At 41.8% G+C, this 20,615-nt stretch overlaps 1 long non-coding RNA gene across 2 annotated transcripts in view; it reads right to left on the bottom strand.

Annotated features, from left to right (window-relative positions):
- LOC108637000 overlaps positions 1-20,615 on the bottom strand; it is a 168,005-nt gene that overhangs the window by 80,320 nt on the left and 67,070 nt on the right. For both annotated transcript variants that reach the window (XR_001918706.1, XR_001918705.1), the window contains exon 3: positions 13,127-13,246. This is a non-coding gene — a long non-coding RNA (uncharacterized LOC108637000). The remainder of the gene's footprint in view (positions 1-13,126; positions 13,247-20,615) is intronic.

A 20,615-nucleotide genomic window follows, 5' to 3' on the forward strand; every position in this document is an offset into this window, starting at 1 on the left:
GAACACCCTGAAAGATTCATTAGAACATTTTTTTTTTGGCAGACATGTCACAGAGTTAAATAAATGTGTGTCAACTCAAAACTGAGATGAGAAATGGCAGAGTGTTTTATGGGTTGAGTCAAGAAGATAGGAATTCTAGTCTCATCTCTATTGCTGACTTGTTTAATGACTGTAGTAATATTTATGACTTATTCCTAACTACTCTTCCTCCTGGCCAAAAAAAACAGACAATGTCTACAGAGGATGTTGAGCTCCTAAGAGAAGGGTCCTAAATAAGTTCAGTTGGCGGTAATAAAGCCCTGCCTTTATAAGTATGGAGCCAGTTTGCCTGGATTCAAGTCCCAGCCCCACCACAGCTCGGCACTCCACCGTGAGTTAATCCACCACTGAAGTGCACTGGGTATTATACATAATACTACAGTGAACATCTGTTAACACATAGATATGTTTATGCATTTATATGATTATATCTGTAAGAAGAATGCCTAAAAGTGCACTTCTTCACTCTAAGGTTGGGGAAATTTTAAATGTTCATGTATATTCCTAAATAGCCCTCCAAAGAGGCTATACCAAATTTGTACTCTGGACAGTATATGTAAATTCCTATTTCTCTACACCTTTGTCCATATCATTCACTGGCAATTTTAATTTTTTTTAATCTTTATCAGTCTCAGAAGTGAAAGATGGAATTTGACTTTAATTTGAACTTCTTTAATTTTGAGTGAAGATACTCATCTTTTCATATTTTGATACCCATTCATTAGTTTATGCATATCCCAATCCACATTTTCCACTGGATACCTGGTGAATTCTTTTTTCATTGAATCATAAAGTAGTTGGTAGAGAAAGATTAAGATCTTTGTAAAAAATATAATTTGGAAAGCAATTCTGATTAATTTTGGTCATGAGAGGTATTAATAAATATGAGAATTTTATGGCGATTGGCACTTTCTGTGGTTCCTGCTGTTCAGTCACTACGTCATCTCTGACTCCTTTGTGATCCCATGGACTGGAGCACACCAGGCTCTTCTGTCCTTCACTATATCCCAGAGTTTGCTCAAATTCATGTCCATTGAGTAGGTGATGCTATCTAACCATCTCATCCTCTGCTACCTCCTACTAACTGAAAAAGGATAAAACCTCCCCAAGCATGAATAGTGAAAGGATATCACCTGGTTATTACAATAACTATGGAAATAATCTGGATTATATGTAAAGTACAATGTAAAGGAGTCCAAGGTCTGATGTTTGCTGTTAAAGGATTCAAAGTAAATAACAGAAGATGAACTCACATGAAATGATAAAAATCTCAGATGATAAGAGGAAGAAGTGACCATAAATACTCCAAGAACTGAGGAAAGAAAGTTCATCTTTGTAGAAGTGGTTAAAGGATATTGCTTAAAATAAAACCACATGCTAAACAGACAGAGAAAGATTAATAAGCATAAAAGTGAGAAGCAAGGAGAGGAAAGAGACAAAGGTGAATGGAATAGAGGCTTGGATGGAGGAATAGGGAAAAGTTTGCACACAGAAAAGTGGGTTGGGGTCAAATTATTGAAGGTCTTGGCTATCTGGTTTAGCTTGGATTCCACACTGTTGGAGCAAATGAATGTTTTTGTGAAGAGCACTGATATAATAAAAATAATTTTAGGATGATAACACGTGAATGGAAAATACTGAGTTGCAAAAGGAGATGAGTATTTCATGAATACTTTCTGTGGGGAAGAATCAACTAATTCAAAGGAAGAGTGGTTTATATTTTCTTCGATTTACGATACATAGAGCTGTTATGGAACTAATGCTAAATAATGTTACCTAAGAAAATAAGAAAGATCCCTAAACCCAGAATTCTTTGTGTATGTGTTGAACATTCCAATGCAGTGCCTTTTTCTAAATCTGTGATTCAGCTTTCATGCCCTTTCACTCACTCATCCTAATGATGGTGAGCTTTTCTCTGTTAGGTCTGGAATTCATACTGGTCTTTTCACAGACTGAGAAATTCCAAACATGCTATTGTCATTACACCTCATCTGTCATCCTAAGGAATGGCTTTATTTATTCCTGTGATTTAAAGGAATAAAGTGATTGTAGAAGGGGCTTAGAATAATGGGAGGAAGGTGTTGGCTACATAGAACCAGCAATTCCTTTCTTACTCTATTTCCCTTACATGTTGGTAAGGGCTAGGTAATAGCTCTGAGAGTTCTCTGCACTGTAAATGCAGCAATCATTCAACAGGTATTTACGGAGCACCTAAAATGTGTCACGGACTGTGCAAGGCACTGGAAACACATCCTGATTGCAGGAGGGCCCAGGGAGCTCTATTCAATGCTCTGCGGTGACCTAAATGAGAAGGAAGTCCGACAAAGAGGGGATGTATGTATACATAGAGAGGACTTCCCTGTAGCTCAGACTGTAAAGAATCTGTCTGCAATGCAGGAGACCTGGGTTCGATCCCTGGGTGGGGAAGATCCTCTAGAGAAGGGAATGGCAACCCACTCCAGTGTTCTTGCCTGGAGAATCCCATGGACAGAGGAGCCTGGCAGGCTACAGTCCGTGGGGTCGCAAAGAGTAGGAGGTAACTGAGGGATTACCACTGCTACTACATATATGTATAGCTGATTCACTTCGCTGTATAGCAGAAAAGAACACAAAGCAACTATACTTCAACAAAAATTAATTTAAGAATAAAGCCAGCCTTTGCTCTTATGAAGCTTACAGTGTGGTGGGACAAATATAAACAAGGCCACATTCTATCGATGCTGCTCCTCACAGGTGACAGGGGGCTGGGCTCCTCTCTCAACGTTTTCCTACATAGCAACCCTATACTGTTGTTAGGGTTTACTTCATGTATTTCTATGTGTTCACTTTTGATAAGAGGATAAAAGGAATTCAAGCAAAAAGTATCTGGCAAACAGGAAATAGGAGATGTGCTAGTTGCTATGGAAATCACCAAACAGTAAAAATGGAACCAAATCATAGAATTGGAGAGATACAGTAAATACATCCACCAAAGTAAGCTTTCTAATGTGGGTAATGAGTACTAAATTGATGGCACAGACAGTAAGTGCCATGGAAACTCAGAGACTTCCAGAAGGCACCATGTCTCAAAGGATGGGTTGAGTTTGAACAAGGTAGAGGACATATGAGGAGTCAGTGAGAGTTAGCGAAGCCCAACACAGACTGATTTACACAGGAGTGGTTCAGGGATTCCCAGCGTGGCTGCAAACTCGGGGTCCTATGATTTAAACTGGCTTCTCATTCTCTCTCCATCTCTTGGCTTTGCTTTCCTCTGCACTAGATTCAGTCTCAGATGAACTGACTCTACATAGTAGCTGCAAGGCTTACATCTTGCTTCTTCACTACCCAAAACAAAAGACAGGGTCCCTTTTCCAATAGTTCTAAGCAAACTCCTGTGATTCACCCTCATTGGGTCAACTTATGTAATTTTCCCATCCCTGAGCCAATCTCTGTAGTTAGGGGGGTGGAATTCACAGATTGCCCAGGTCTGGGTTATGTCTCCACCCTTAGAACAGAAGCAAGTAGGGTCAACCTTATTTAACAATATCAGAACAATATCAGGAAGGGGTTAGTGGTTTCCCAGAGGAAACAAACTATGTTGTAATTAGAAAAATAAGAACCACCATCATCATCATTGGAAGCTCTCTATAATAAAGAATTACTATGTAGTGGGTACTGATCTAACCAATTTCCTTACGTTACTTATTTACTCCTCCTAACATCCCTGTGAGGTCGGTAATCATCCCATTTCCAGATGGGGAGACGGAGGCATGGAGATGTTAAGTAATTATCACATGGCTAGTAAATGGCAGACCCAGGAGTTGAACCCAGACTGTCAAGTTCATGCTCTTACCTGCTCTAGTACATTCCGATTGACTTCTATACCCACAGAGTAACACTTAGGCTCAGAAACGAGCAAAGTATATGAAGAACAATGAGAAGACCAGTAATTCAGCAAGATGGTAATCCTGATCTACTCTCACAGTTATGGAAACAATATTCAAAAAGCCAACAGGTTGGGCCATCCTCATGAGGAGGATGAGCAGTTCCGGGCAACCACTGACTGAACTCCCAAGGGAAATGAAATGGTCACCAGAGAAACTGGAATAATTCCTCAAAGGCCACTCCAGCCCAATTCTCTCAACAGCTTGTAGTTACACTTTGATACAATTTACCAAGGACTGATTTCATATCCGTGTCTCTTTCTCTCCTGCTTTGAAACATCAGTCACGCAACATATATAGATCTTAGTTAAAAATTAACAATGCATTCAAAAACACACACAAAATCAGACGACTGCCATTTGGCATAGAGAAGCAGACCCAGGCTTGAGTCTGTTTATTGCGCATTTCCTGATGCAAAAAAAGGCAAACACAGTCGAGAAAACACCACAAACCATTATATGGCGACAGCTCGTGCACTTCAGAAGAGAAATGGATACATTAGGAAAAGTTTTTCTCCCTTTGATGTAGAATATGCTATCTTTTTTGTATTAAAATGGGAGTTAACTTTAAATAAATAAAATTCAGCCTGTAGGCTTCAGAAAACTAATGCCCTATTTTGACAGTGTCATTTCTCTGATCCCTGAAAGCATTATGGGAGTTAACTTGGGCCTTCATCATGATTTTGCTTTACGGCGTGGACAGCACATTTCTTTTTCATCTCTGCTTTATTGATTTCCCCTCACTTCCTCCCACATTTTCTCTTTGCCAGCTGTTACCTGTGTCCCTTCTGCTCTCCCAAGCGCTATGAGGGTAGATAGAGAGAATGTCTTCTGTGTTTTTGGCTGTGGGCAGTCCAGGCACTGCTGCCTCAGTGCTCCATCCTCAACTGAAAACCTCTATTCTGCACAATTTGGGGGGCAAAAGATAAGCCAAGGACCCTAGACCTGCCTTCAAGAAGAGATCAGGATGAGCCTCATGTTCCTACAATGAAACAGAGGAAGAATGTGCAATTTGTAGTTTGTGGTGGTTGTTTAGCTGCGAAGTCGTATCCATCTCTCTGTGTTCCCATGGACTGTAGCCGACCAGGATCCCCTGTTCATGGAATTCTCCAGGCAAGAATACTGAAATGGATTGCCATTTCCTTCTGCAGGGAGTCTGCCCGACCCAGGGACTGAACCCGCATCTCCTACATTGCAGGTGGATTCTTTGCCGCTGAGCCATGAGGCAAGTCCACAATTTGCATAGTCAGCGTGCCTTTAACTGGACTTGAGGATGTGCCTCCTCCATTCAGGATACAGCGTGCATGAGACTGGTGGAAAACAAGACTTATTCTCTCTTGTGAGTTTTAATTTTCCTAAAAGAGCCCCACATAGTCAAATATTAGGTAATTTTAGTCCTCTGCTGCTAAGTCGCTTCAGCTGTGTCCGACTCTGTGCGACCCCATAGACGGCAGCCCACCAGGCTCCCCTGTCCCTGGGATTCTCCAGGCAAGAACACTGGAGTGGGTTGCCATTTCCTTCTCCAAAGCAGGAAAGTGAAAAGGGAAAGTGAAGTCGCTCAGTCGTCTCTGACTCCTAGCGACCCCATGGACGGCAGCCCACCAGGCTCCTCCATCCATGGGATTTTCCAGGCAAGAGTACTGGAGTGGGTTGCCATTGCCTTCTCCATTTTAGTCCTCTAGAATTTGGTAATATAATGAAGCCTTTTTTCTTTAAACAAAATTACTCAAACAAGGTGCACTATGCAACAAGAGAAAAACACTGATAACAAGTATTTTTACCCTTGCAATTGTTCATTTTGGCCATTCTTAGAGTTCTAGAAATTGCCTCTAAAAACAAATGTATTTGAAAGATACACTTGTACAGGCAAGACTACAACTGGAAAAATAAAATTCTTTAATACAAAACAGTTGCCATGATTAAAGAGTTTTTCATAATTTCTTCATTGTTGATAAGATTTGGAAACACAGCTTCTACAGTTAAACTTTTTAAAACAAGAGGTGTGTGCGTGGTGTGTGTGTGTGTGTGTGTGTGTGTGGCTAAAGAAGGTGGGGATTCATGGAATTTTATGCAAAACTGGGTACGCATATGCATATGTTCTTGTTCTGGAGAAAGGCTTGGTAGCTTTCATCAGTTCTCAAGAGGGTTTGTGACAGGAAGCGTTCTCCATTTGCCTGTCTCACTGGCTTTCTGCACACCAGCCCTCCCTTTCTTCTTTGCAGTCAATAGCGCTCTGTCTTGCCAGCTTCCTATTTATCCCTCCCCAGATGAATTGTTTTGTTTTCTGACCTAGTGAGGCTGGGCCAGGGGAGCTCAGGAGCTGCTTCGCTGGTGGTGACGCTGACAGACAGATGGCAAGACCGCTGGGAGTGGCAGTGAGTAGCTTCTGGGTAAGCTGTTAGGAGGATGGATGGTGCACCTTGACCCATGCTGAGCAGCACCTTCTAGGCGGGAAATGGGGCATCCAAGATGCCACCCATGTAGACAAATCCCCGTGAGAGTGAGGATAACGGCAAGGGGGGAAACTGAATCTGGCAGTAGTTTTCCCTGAATACTTCACTGTTATCTATTTGTTTTCATTCAATTATATTTTTATTTGATACTTTGGGGGATTTTTTTTTTTTTTTTGCCATTTTCCTTAGCTTTTGTACTGTCTTTCTTATGGGACAAATAGGAAGTACTATTTCTGGCAAGACAGGATTTTCTGTCCTGTTGATTGATGGGTTAATTTTTATTGAGCACAGCACGCTACCAGCAGAACCAAAACTCCAAGTCAGAATTCCAGCTCTAGGAATTTATGTTCTAATGAAAAGGATGACAGACAACACATGCAGTCCTCCTCCCAGTTTCTTTCTTTTATGAATATCCCCTCCTATTTCTCTCTCTTAAGATAAGTCTACATAAGCAAAAAGTGCATACTGAGGCAATTAGACATATAACTTGGGCCCAGAAACATGCTATCAAAACAACAAAGACAGCCAACTGGATCAGGCAACCTGGTCAGGGGCTGGAGTCCAGTTTCATGGAAAGAGTTTCACTAATCATATTCACTGAGTAGCTACTCAATATCGAGCTTTGAAAGAATCAAATATTCCTCCAGATTCTTTTGGTTTCATTCTATATCAAGTTAGATTCAATTATGTCAGGTTAGATTTTTAAAAGTTACGTTTTTGGAGTATGTAGTAGCTTAAAACAGAAGTCCCTTCACTGAAATACAACTCAATACTGTATGGCATAACTTCATGAAGAGTTGATAATTTTTTTTAAGTCATTTGAAGAATGCTTCATTGTCCCTCCAAGGCCATGATATAAGGATCCATATGATCATTTGTTCAGTAAACTAGTGGCCCCCCAAAGAAATTTCCCTTTCCAAAGCATTCCCTTTCCCTTCTCTCAAGCACTCAGAGCTAAATAATTGGGTGGGTGTGTGCTTAGTTGCTCAGTCATGTCTCTTTGTGACCCCATAGACAGTAGCCTGCCATGCTCCTCTGTCCATGGAATTCTCCAGGCAAGAATACTGGAGTGGGTAGCCATTCCCTTCTCCAGAGGATCTTCCTGACCCAGAGATAGAACCCGGTCTCCTGCATTGCAGGCAGATTCTTTTTACTGTCTGAGCCTAGAATGTTTTGCAATTTGCTTATAGCAAATTTCAGTGGTGAAATGAACAAACCGTGTCACCCTGAATCAGTCCCAGTATTTCCAAGCCATCATTTCTACATCTATAAAATGAAGTGTATGGGAGATGATGAAGTCCAGCTATGAAGCACCAACACACATACACACACATTCTTATAGGACTTTTGAACTCATTCATATCTTTATTTAATTATAATAAAAGCTTCATAAAAGCCCTGCCCATGGGCTGTATACCCCTGGTTCCTGCCACATAAAAGGAAAGCACTAAGGGCAGGGAGGTGAGAGGGGGGTTCAGGATGGGGAACACATGTGCACCCATGGTTGATTCGTGTCAATGTATGGCAAAAACCACTACAATACTGTAAAGCAATTAGCCTCCAATTTAAAAAAAAAGGGGAGGGGAACACTAAATACACCCTGAATGAGTAATTATCCAACGTTCACAGCAGCGTGTTCTGCTGCATGTTGCTTTGAATCCTTCTTTGGAAGGAGGCAAAACCCATATGATAAATTCTCATAAGTTATTTGTACATAATTCTTACACCCTGTTTTAAAATCTTACATTTTATCTGCCTGTGTAGCTATAGCTAAAATTTTGCCATTTCTTTCTCCTCCACTTTTCTCTTACTGAACTCACTGTTGTGTACACTTTTCACAAAAGGCCCAGTTTAAAAATAAAGCTAAAACACAGAACATGAAACTTGCAGGCAGGTGCCTAGGGTTTGGCATGCTGGGAAAGAAGTGAGCATGGTCCCCACGCCCATGGAGGCCAGGTTCGCTGCCACCAACCTACCAGCTGACAGCCAATCCAACACCACACAGAGGAAGCAAAGCTCTTTGCTCCCTAAGCTAACAAGGTTAAACTCCCATGACCCCTAGCAATGGGGCTGATCTTGAAGAACTGGGCAGAAGGAGCCAACCAGAGTCCCGGGAGACCCCTGAGATTCTTGTTGCCCATTTAAAGGGTCCACAGTGAGGCATATGGTCAAAACACTTCCAACAAGGTTAAATGTGCAGATTTTATTTTTTCCTAACGAGTCAGAGGTTCTCCTCTAAACAAAAAGCCTAGCCAGAATACGGAGATCGTGTCCTCAGATAGGTGGATGGCAGGGAGTTAAAAGGTGGATTATGGGGAAAGACAGAAGAGGAAGGGGAAAGAGAGATGGGAAAGTAACTGTACCTGTGGAGCTGGTTTTCCGGCACTAAACCTCCAGAGCATTTGATAGGCAATGCTTCCCTCTAGTGGACAAATGGGATAAGCACAGGTTCCAATGAAATGGCCGTAACAATTTAGGACATGAGTTTGAGTAAACTGGGAGTTGGTGATGGAGAGGGAGGCCTAGGTCGGAGAAGGCAAGGGCACCCCACTCCAGTACTTTTGCCTGGAAAATCCCATGGACAGAGGAGTCTGGTAGGCTGCAGCCATCTATGGGGTCCCACAGAGTCGGACACGACTAAAGCAACTTAGCAGCAGCAGCAGCAGCAGGGAGGCCTAGTGTGCTGCAGTCCATGGGGTTGCAAAGAGTCAGACAGGGCTGAGCGACTGAACTGTAACTGAACTGTAGCAATTTAGGAGCATTTTTTGTTGCTTTGGATTTCTGTCTAGTTTTAGGCTTTGCTGATGGCTCAGCAGGTAAAAAAAAATCTTGCAATGCAAGAGACACAGGGGACGCAGGTTAAATGGCTGGGCCAGAAAGACCGCCCACAGGAGGAAATGGCAAATCACTTCAGTATTCCTGCCTGGGAAATCCCATCTGGCGGGCTACAGTCCATGGACTTGCAAAGAGTCTGATATGAGTGAGCACATTAGGTACACACACACATCTAGTTTTAAGGTTATTTTGTTTTTAAATATTAAAATGAAAAAAACAAACCTTTTACCAAAACACAAAACTTTGTAAAAGAATTTGTATGACTTTTCTCCTATTGCTTTCTCCACTTATTTTCCCATGATGTCCCTTTCTACTTCAGCTGTGCTGGGCCCTGTCAGCAAGCCACTTGGCCCTGCTCCCCGAAATGGCCTGAGGAAGGTTGCATCTCATGTGCTGCCTTCTTGAGGCCCACAGGGAAGGCAATGGGGTGGAAATCTGCTCTCACTGCTCCCTTCTACTGGAAGGCTCTGTTCTTCCTTCCTCATGAGGCTGCTTCCTTCTCACCACTTAGCTCAGCTCAGAGACCACCTGGCTATGGCAGCCCCAATCTAACCCAATCTAGCCCCACCTTCCCAGGGTGTCAATCCATGGTACATGATCATTCTTCTGGCTTCATACAATTCATCACTTTTCAAAATTATGTTGCTTACTTGTTTCCTTATTTTCTGATTCTCTCTCCCCCAATCACAATATAAGCTTTATAATAGTAGGGATGTTATCTGGCTTTTTTTTTCATTGATATATGTCCAAGCACTAGATAATGTTATAGGAGCTTGTCACACAGCAAGCTCTCAATAAATATTTTTGAATGAATGAATGATCAAGAATATTTATCTCCTAAGCCTTCTCTTCCAATAGCAATGTTTTTGTCTAACATCTTCCCATCTCTAATGTTAGAAAAGTGGGGACATGGAAACACAGAATTTCCCCTGGGGACTGCAAGGTATGAAAGCTCTAACCACACACTGGCAAAGGAAGCAGATTAGGATTGAAAATTACTAGTATTAGGTTTAATTTCTAAGACTGATTATATATGTTTTCCCCATCTACACAGCAAAAAGTCCTATTTTATTCAGGCATGGTTATCTAAACAATAGAAAGTGAAAGTCGCTCAGTCGTGTCCAACTCTTTGCAACCCCATGGACGCTTTCAGGGAAGCATGGCTCTGCACAAGGATGACACGCAAATTTGTGAAGTGTTCCATATTTTGGGGGGCTTCCCTCATAGCTCAGCTGGTAAAGAATTCCCTACAATGCAGGAAACCCCAGTTTGATTCCTGGGTTGGGAAGATCTGCTGGAGAAGGGATAGGCTATCTACTCCAGTATTGGGGGGCTTCCATTGAGGCTCAGCTGGTAAAGAATCTGCCTGCAATGTGGGAGACCTGGGTTCAATCCCTGGGTTAGGAAGATCCCCCGGAGAAGGAAAAACAATAGAAATACACAGAAAAGATATAGAAAAGAACAAGATGATAAAGAAAAGTCTCACCATCTTATTAATTATCCTATTAATAAATGCTAATTGGTAGTATGAGTAAGCCTAACTGATTTAAGAAAAGATATAAACTGAAGGAAATACACAGCCCATCATCCCAGAACCATTTTTAAGAGCACTGTACCCTTTTCTTGGTAATGCTAGTACTATGCTGTAGGGACCAAATACCTGCCTCCATTATATCTTTTAAAGCAAATATTTTCACTTCCTTACTTAATTGTAGAACCATCTTTATAAGACCTGTTTTGATAGCTTGCTTATATCAGGGCTACTTTTTCTTATTGTATCATTTTCCCCTGCTTTTTCCCCATAGAAAATATAATGATATAATATACCACCCCAGTGCATAAAACAAACAAATTCTAGCTGCTCCGGTGTAAGCCATGTTAAGGTCCCAAGGTGGTGACCAGTAAGCCCCACCATCCTGTTCTCCCTCTCCCATCCTCTTTTCACCGTGAAAACCACAGAGTTCTCTCTGTGAGGCTATAGGGCTCCTGAGTACAGATAGGAGCCAACAGATCATACCCATGGTGATCCCAAAACTTTAAAAAATATTCTAACATCTACTATTAATTACAGTTAAAGAGTGGCACTTGTTAAATTCGCTAGTGTGTGATTTCCATGCATTTGTTCATTTAGTAGACACTTTATTTGTGGATTGTGTTCTCATCATGTGTCAGGCTCTGCCAAGAGCAGAGAATACATGTGAGACAGACAGGGACTCTGCTTTCACAGAGGTTAGTGTCACGGGAGATAGCGGAAAAAGCAGGTGAGTATAAGGAAGGTAGCAAGTGTGATGATGGAGCAGATGCAGAGGGAAGAACACAGGGAGGGCGGCCAGCGGGAGAGTCACAGACCAAGAAGGGCTTTCTGGAGGTGGAGATATAGATAGATGAGGGAAGAGTCTGGAAAGAAGTTTCCAGCTAAGAGAATAACAAGCATACACAGTTCCTCCTCAGGAACTGGCAGAAGCTGTTTCAATGGAGCCTCAAGTGTGTAGGGGACAGAACATGGAAAGGAGGGAAAGACGAGGCTGGAGAGGTGAGCGGAGCGCACATCACAAAGGGTCTTGTTAGTCATTGTAAAAAGCCTGTGTGTTAGTTGGACGGCAATGTCAGCCTCTCGAGAGATTATAATACGGGAAACGATGTGACTGAGCTGCAGCGTGAAGAATGGCAGCAAGACTGATAAAGGTGATCAATAAGGAGAATGTTGTAGCAATGGAGATGAGAGACGATGGCGGTCTGAGTCAGAAAATGGTCATTGAGATGAAGACAGACGGACTCAAGAGATACTCAAGATTAGACCTGCTTAGTTAAATACGGGGGTGGGGGGGCGGGGTGAAGGTAAACAAAGCTTCTGTCTTGAGCCACTGACTGGATGGAGAGTCCATCACCAAAATAGTGGAACTAATATGGGCAGAAAGATAATTAGTTTTATCTGGACGTGTTGGGGAACACCTGAGGGATAAGCTGTAGCTATGTATGTGAATTTGAAACTCAGAACTGTGGGCAACGGATAAAGATTCAGGAGTCATCAGCATTATGTGCTAGGTGATCCTTGAAGACATGACAATACTTAAGATATCCAGAAGATTTTATAGAGAAAGAAAAATAGAATCTACAATAGACCTTTGTGGGACAACAGCACCTGTAAGGGACAAACAGGGAAGGAGGAGGCCCATAGGAAACAGAGAAGGAAAAGAAACGGAGGTAGGAAACACGTTTCTGGAAGCCAAAGGAAGAGAATGTCCAGGAAGGAGAGTGGTTGTCTATGGTGAACTTTGCTGGGAGGTAACTGAGATGTGTTCTTTAGATGTAGCCAGAAGGCAGTCCTTAGTGACCTTGGTGAAAAGAGCATCGGCGGAAGTCATAAGATCAGAAGTCACACTGTTATGAGGTCAAATGAAGATGGGAAAGTAGAAACAATAGTGAGACAATCCTTAGGAAGATTTTTCAGAAGATATTGGAAAGCCACTTGATGTGTATAGATTATCAACAAAATAAAATTTCTTTTGAAATATGAAAAAAAGAAAAGGAAGTGGTAAGGTGATAGCAAAACAGAAATGTGAGCTCAAAGGAGGTTTTCTGTTTGGTTTATGTGGAAATACTGACGGCAAGGAAAGTATGATTATTTCTATCATATAGAAAATGAAAGCGGTTAAGCAATTTGCCCAAAGTTATATAATCAACAGAACTAGGATTCAAACTTAGGTCTGTCTGTGAGTCTTTGTTCTTAACTATAAAAAGTACACAACTTAATTCTAGGTACTGGCTTCCCAACAGAATTTACTGTATTAGAGTCATATTCCAATTAGTACTAGGGGAGAAAAGTATATATCATGTACCCCAGGCCTATTTAATAGACCAGGAAACTGAAGCTAACCGTGTCTGGCGTAAGCTTGCTTGCACAGCTCACTGGCAGCAAATCTCAGCTCTGAAGTTCAGTGCTGTCTTCTTTTATTCTCTCATAACATTCCCCCTTGGTTTAGAAGCAGATGTGGAACTGGAAAGAAAAGCATAAAGTACCTTGATAAGACAACAGATTGGGTTATGCTACTTAGATTTTCTGTGTGGAATATCTATGTCTCTCTTCGTTAAGGCTAAACTGATCTCTGAAAACTCTGCTTAGCATTCTAAGATATAACTAAGTAGAATTCTGAAGATACTTACTGAGCCTCCCATACATTATATTTCTAGTAAAAATTATCAAAATCAGCACTGTCAGCTCAGTGTCAGTTGGTCATTCACCTGGCCAAACAAGTATATAACTGTTGCCAAAGTTATCTTCAGAGAAATGAGTGTATCATTTTTGCATGCCTGGTTTGGTTTACCCAACAGGTATATAATTACAGATTGGATAATTAAGGGAAGTTATAAAAATGAGAGCATGTAAAACGATAGTGAAATAGAAAATAACTATTTACAAAACTCTGCAGTGGAGGCAGTCAACCTTTTCAAGTTTGTATGTGCATCAGATTCAGTTCAGTGACACAGTGGTTTAAAACATAGAAAAATAAGATTTACACACATACTTATAATCTCTTCATCAGATCTCAATACTTCCTAGTGAGTTCAGCCTCTGTCCTTCTCAACTAAATCTTTTTATAAATTTACTGATGAAACTTTGCTCAGATTAGTATCTAGTTTTATTTATTGTTATTCACTTTTGCCTGATAGAGATTTATCCATGCTATATATGCTTTCATTTTATGATTTTAAGAATCTTGTAGATATCATTTAATTAAACTTCTTGAAAAATAAAAAAAACAACAACAACATGGGAATGAATAAGTCGGTGAGGAGTGCCATCTAGACAGGGTAAGTCCTTGGCACCTGCTCAAATACCTCCTATATACACCTACCTGCACCCAAGTTCTTGTCTCAGATTCAGCTTTCAGTGATTCAAACTAAAACACTACTTACGTGGAGCATGTGCTCTGAAATCAGATTGCCTAGCTCAAATGCTCATCAGACATGTGCTAATTTTGTGACCTGAGGCAAGTTACTTACACACTGCCCCTGCCCCCAGTCTCAGTTTATTCAGTAGACTGTGAGGATATACCGGAGAAGACAATGGCAAGCCACTCCAGTACTGTTGCCTAGAAAAATCTCATGGACTGAGGAGCTTGGTAGGCTGCAGTCCATGGGGTCGCTACTAGTCAGACACAACTGAGCGACTTCACTTTCACTTTTCACTTTCACCCATTAGAGAAGGAAATGGCAACCCACTCTAGTGTACTTGCCTGGAGGATCCCAGGGTCGGGGGAGCCTGGTGGGCTGCCGTCTATGGGATCGCACAGAGTCAGACACAACTGAAGCGACTTAGCAGCAGCAGCAGCAGCAATGAAGATATACATAGTATCTATTTGGGGGATACTGTCCTCTATGAGTCTCTCTTATTCCTACATATCTTGTTAAGACCCGGACAGCCCTTTGTTCCACACTTCTCAAGCATTCTGCAAAGCAAGCAGCCATGCAAGCCTGAGATGACATCTTCCTCAGAGCAAAGCGTAGGCCTATTTACCACCCATTATAAAAAGGTGGTAATGCAAAACAGCTCTTGATGTATAACATCAGCATTCTTTTGAAAGATCTTTATACTTTTGATCGTTTTTCTTCCTAAATTCATTAGGCACACTGACACTTGGTGTTTGCATCCTACTGTCCCATTGCATTTGGCCAAAATTTCAGATCCTTTGCAGCTCTTGATGTATAACAAAATTTAAAGATGAAATGAGTTTGTTCATTGAAAATGTTTAGCACTCTTCTTGGCACTTGGTAAGCCCTCAATAAATACTAGCTCTAACTACATCATAACCATCAAACTTTGAGTATGCCCATGGGAGGGCCACATAAATAAAAGTGTGTACATGATTGAAATCCCATTAGCAGACATTCAATCCTGTGTGTTAAGGGTTTGTATATTTCCAGGAGTATACCTTTATACATTCCAGGTACAAATGCCCACAGAAAGGCTCCTTATGAACTCCTCTTTGCCATCGACATCTCAGTGACTACCAGTATTCGTTTCTCATAGAAGAACCTCGCAGGGGAAGTCAGGACATGTCCATCTTACATGATTAGGAGAGATATTGTGAACATGAGGTGTTAGCCAAATAAACAAACCTGAGTAGGAGTCACAGGTCTTACCATGAGGATGGTATCCATCAATATCTATCTTGCTCATTATTGTATTTCCAACATATAGCACAAGGCCTTCCAGGTGGCCCCCCTGCCAATGCAGGTGATTCTAAATTGGGAGGGAACAACAGAAAACCGACTATCCTTTAAGCCATGAGGTATTTGCATTGCTTCTTTGCCAGCCTTTGAAGATAAGAGACTGGGTCAGTCCCTGGGCTGGGAAGATCCCCTGGAGGAGGGCACGACAACCCACTCCAGTATTCTTGCCTGAAGAATCCCATGGACAGAGGAGCCTGACAGGCTACAGTCCATGGGGTCACAAAGAGTTGGACATGACTGAAGCAACTTAGCACACACACAGTACAAAGCCTGACATAAAGCAGAGGGTCAGCAAGTCTTTTTGGATGAATGAATGCTATTGCAGAGACAAGTGAAGGGAGGTTTTCTTTGCTGTCCATAAGACTTCTGAGTCACTTCAGCGTTCCCATCCTCAAATTATCCCCACCAAACAGGGCAATCATTTTACCCACTACACAAGGAACTCCATCAAAAAACCTAAGACGAAAAGAAAAGAAAATAACAAAACAAATTTTTGGCCTACTTTGTTATGCATTGAAAGGCACACTTTGGCAGACAAAAAGGCTCAGCGCTATATAATTGTCATCAGTGTTTCACTTAATATTTTAATGAGCTGAACAACTGACATCTTGGCTGAATATATGCCTTTTGTCGGTCTTGTTACTAAGCAAAAAAAAAAAAGTGGTATAAAAACTTGCCCTTTTAAAAAAAACTCATAATTTCTTAAAACATAAATACATCCCAATTGCCACTTGGATTTGTACAAAGATGATTCCTGTCACCCTTCCTCCTTCCTTGCAAGCCAGCTCTTCTCATATTTTCCTTCTCCTCCTTCAGAGTTGGGTTCCAGACTTCTATGCTGCTTCCTGGACTCAGAGCAGATCTTTCTGAGCCAGGACATGTCTGCCAGGACAGGCGGTGCCATTTTTAGCTTTTTCTCTCCTCTCTTCTCCCTAATCCTTCCCAGAAAAACATTGATACATTTATTTTAATATTCCTTCTTTCCCTTCCGCTGGCAAAGTTTTCTCTATATCAGATAATTTTCTGTCTTTGTTCTATGCAATTCTTTTTTCTTTTCTCTTTTTTCCCCCCTTTCATTTTCCTCTCTCTGGGGAGGGTGATTGACTGGGAACCCCAGGACCATCAAGAGGCAGTTCTAGAAAAGTAGGGGAGACTGGTAACGTGATTCTAAATTGGGAGGGAACAACAGAAAACTGACTATCCTTTAAGCAATGAGGTATTTGCATTCCTTCTTTGCCAGCCTTTGAAAATAAGCATTAAAATTCTTCCCATCATATAGATGGAAAAACAAAGGACTGAAAGGTTAATTTGCCACACTAAGTCTAAGAGAAGATAAATGGTAGTACCAAGATTTGGGCCCAGACAATGACTCCAGGACCCCTGGTTACCCCTGTGCTTCTCCCCAGAGCCCAGATTTGAGAGATGAATGTGAGTTACCCAAACAAATGAAGGAGAAGCCAAGTTCTTCCAGGCAGAGGGCCGAGCATTATACAGAGACCTAAAGACGTGAACCAACTTAACAAGTTTGGGGAACCACAGTGACCCTGGGGAAGTAACCAGGAAACAAAATAACCAGCAAACTTCAGAAACTCATTTATGACATAGCTGGGGAGTGGTAAACACATAGAGTTCATATTCAGGAGATGATCGGTTGGAATGACAGCTCCATTTCTGGTTAGTGTGTTATTTAAACTCTCTAAGCAGCTATTTCCTCATCTCTAAAACTGGAACGACACACATTTCACAGTTTAATAGCAAAGATTTTACAAAGATAACATACGAAAAAGCTTGTAAACTGTGGTGTTCTATGCAAATATCTTTCTCTCTTAGCTTCTCTCTCTGTAATGGAAAGTGGGTTCAGCACAGGGACTCAGAAAACAACTGTAGAGTAAAGGACGTTCCAGGGGCCTGGAAAAATCTTGCAGGCAGCCTTCAGTCCAGAAGTAATTTTTTTCTAGCCTGAAGTCTGGGAGGATTGTAAGACCTGTCCTAACCCAGCGGTACAGAGAAAACGGTTTTGCCAAAGGCATTAGCCAAGCATTTTTCCACCAGAGGAAAGTCGTACCTTTGGCCTTCAGCATTTTATGGATTTTATGAAATATGATAAGAACATAAAAGACTAAAATGAAAAAAGTACCAGACTCTATATCTTAAAAATTGAACTTTGCAAAAATAACAAAGAATCTCCAGAATCTGTATGTACGTGTGCGTGTGTGCGTGTTAGTCACTAAGTCATGTACCATTCTTTGCGACCCCATGGACTGTGTAGCCTTCCAGGCTCCTCTGTCCATGGAATTCCTCAGGCAAGACTACTGGAGTGGGTTGCCATTCCCTTCAAATCTGTATATTCACTCTAATCCAATGAGCTGGTGTAGGGTGCAGGGTCAGCTTGGGACACAGACTGGGGTAAGAGCAAGGCTGATTAATAGGTGAAGAAATGGCCTGTGATGGAAGAAGATGTCAAGGCCAACGCAAGAGCCGCTCCCCCAACCACCACTGGGTATTAGCACATGGAATGATTTGGAGCCATCTGCAAGTTGTGTAATACTAGCTGGAAGAAAGGTCAAGCTGTTATGTTTTGAGGGCCCTTCCCTATCCCCAGGCTCCACTCGAGGCCCCTCAGCAATAAACAGGCAACATCACTGCTCTCTCAGAGCTTATGTTCTGGGCCAGCTGGGTAGGGATAAAGAGTATAAATGGACTGAACAATTTCAGATAAAGTGCTAAGTGGCACATAGGAAGTGATTGGTAGTGTTTGCCAACTGGATGGATAGATAAATGAGGCCTAGGATTCTCTCAAAAGACCACCTTTGTACAGCAAGGCAGTAAAACCATCTATCTTCATGGCCAAAGCCACTTAAAGCAGTCATTCAAATTTAAGTCATTCAGCAAACAGTTCCTAAGTATCTAGTCTATGCCAGGCACTATGCTAGGGACACAAAGACAAAATATATCCCAGGCACTCAACAATCCTTTTACTGAGAAATCACCTTCTGCTTGTTCTATCTTCTACTGAATTTGCCCATTTTCAGAATCAGCCTGCATGTACCTCCTTCCAGGAGGGACATCAAAGGCCTGATGCCTAAAGGTTTGCAGAGACTGGATGGTCCAGGCCTCCTGAGTAGGAGAAGTAGATGGTGACATTTTCACAAGGCAGGTGGCTCCTTGCTGGAATTTCCCATCCCGCTCAGAATCTCATGTTGAACCAGTAGTGAGAATGAAGGTTAAGGATCAGGCAAGGCAGAGACCAATTCTCTCTCAAGCATGAGTCCACATACTATTTAATTTGTAGACAAGTGACCCAACCACAGAATGTTCTGGAAGCCTAAGATGTCTAGAAACCTAGAATGTTCCAGAAGTCTAGAAGTTTGCCTTCTACAAAGAGGAGTGGGAAATAATGACAGACGAAGAGTATCACTGGCTGCTATTTCCATAGAGCTGAGAAGAGTCCCATGACTGTAGTATAGGTCCCCATACCACTGGCTCTCTGAGCCTACAAACATGCATAGAGACACAGGTAATTAGGATGGCTTTGGCCATCTTTATTATTAACATTTAAGATATGCAAGGAAACAAATCCAGCCAGTTTCTTCTCTAAATCCCATGGAACCTTTGGGGGAAAGCCTAATCTTTCTTGCCAAGATATAGAGCTTCTTCCGGGTGCTTGTTAATCCTCCTTTTTATTTTATTGTTTTTTATTGAGCTGACAAAACCATTTAATTTGTGATTTCAAAGTTGCAACCAGAGAACACTGAATTTATGAGTTGTGTAAAGGTTTCGAAGGTGGAAAACAGCCCGGACAAGCAGCTAGAAAGATGAAGGAGGAAACACAGGTGCTGAGAGTGGAAAGTAATCTACCCCCAGAGGCAAATGAAAAACATAATACAGAACAAAAAAAGAACACATGGGTCTACCTGAAACTTGCTGTGAATCTCTTTTCTCAAAAAAAAAAAAAAAAAAACACACAAAAAGGTGATTTAATATGTAAGAATAAATGGATGTGTCAACTGAACTTGCCTTCAGGAACAAAGTCAATCCATAAACCCAAGACATAAATAATAACAAGCCACCACCTTAGACAATATGCATGAAAAACTGACAAGGCAAATCTGCTCTAAGTTGATAGGCTGAAGTTGGAAAAGTGGCCTTGGATTCTGTTTGCTTTCTGCTGATTTGATAAAGATTTATGATGGCAGTCCTCCCCAGCCTCCAGCCCTCCTCTCCCCACATTCATATACAGGCACCCCACTCAGAGATCAATGTGACTGCCTTTGAAGCATGTTGAGATATCACATTGAGGTGTCACTCTGGCCTCTTTGGGTCCTAAGAGTCAGCAAGAGTCAGCCTAGACAGGCTTTGGTGTGACTTCTTACCCTTTCCTCACTTTAAGTGGTAGGAAACAGGTTTTTATTTGAAATTTACATGTGTCATCACAGGACATGAGTGAGAACACCATGACTAATGTAAATTTTATATTCTATAATATCATTCAGTTCAGTTCAGTCGCTCAGTCGTGTCCAACTCTTTGCGACCCCATGAATCACAGTACGCCAGGCCTCCCTGTCCATCACCAACTCCCGGAGTTCACTCAGACTCATGTCCATCGAGTCAGTGATGCCATCCAGCCATCTCATCCTCTGTCATCCCCTTCTCCTCCTGCCCCCAATCCCTCCCAGCATCAGAGTTTTTTCCAATGAGTCAACTCTTCACATGAGGTGGCAAAAGCACTGGAGTTTCAGCTTTAGCATCATTCCTTCCAAAGAAATCCCAGGGCTGATCTCCTGCAGAATGGACTGGTTGGATCTCCTTGCAGTCCAAGGGACTCTCAAGAGTCTTCTCCAACACCACAGTTCAAAAGCATATGGACTTAGATAACTCTCTTTTATTTTTGTTTTGTTTCAGTGATGGAGGAAGCCTGATTAGACTCGAGCTTTCCTTCAGGTGGGAAATTCTATCATGAACCCTAGATTCAGAACTCTGAATGGGAACCTAGGCCCTTTTCTTTGGATACTGGGTAAGGCTGATATATTCTTGGATAGATGGAAGGAGGGTGGTCCCTGAACACAACCATTGCCCCTCTAGATCAGTAGCTATGTTTCACACCTTAAGTGACAGAACAAACTCAGTTGTAA

The sequence above is a fragment of the Capra hircus genome, chromosome 10 (assembly GCF_001704415.2).
Source record: "Capra hircus breed San Clemente chromosome 10, ASM170441v1, whole genome shotgun sequence".
Taxonomy (NCBI): Eukaryota; Metazoa; Chordata; class Mammalia; order Artiodactyla; family Bovidae; genus Capra; species Capra hircus.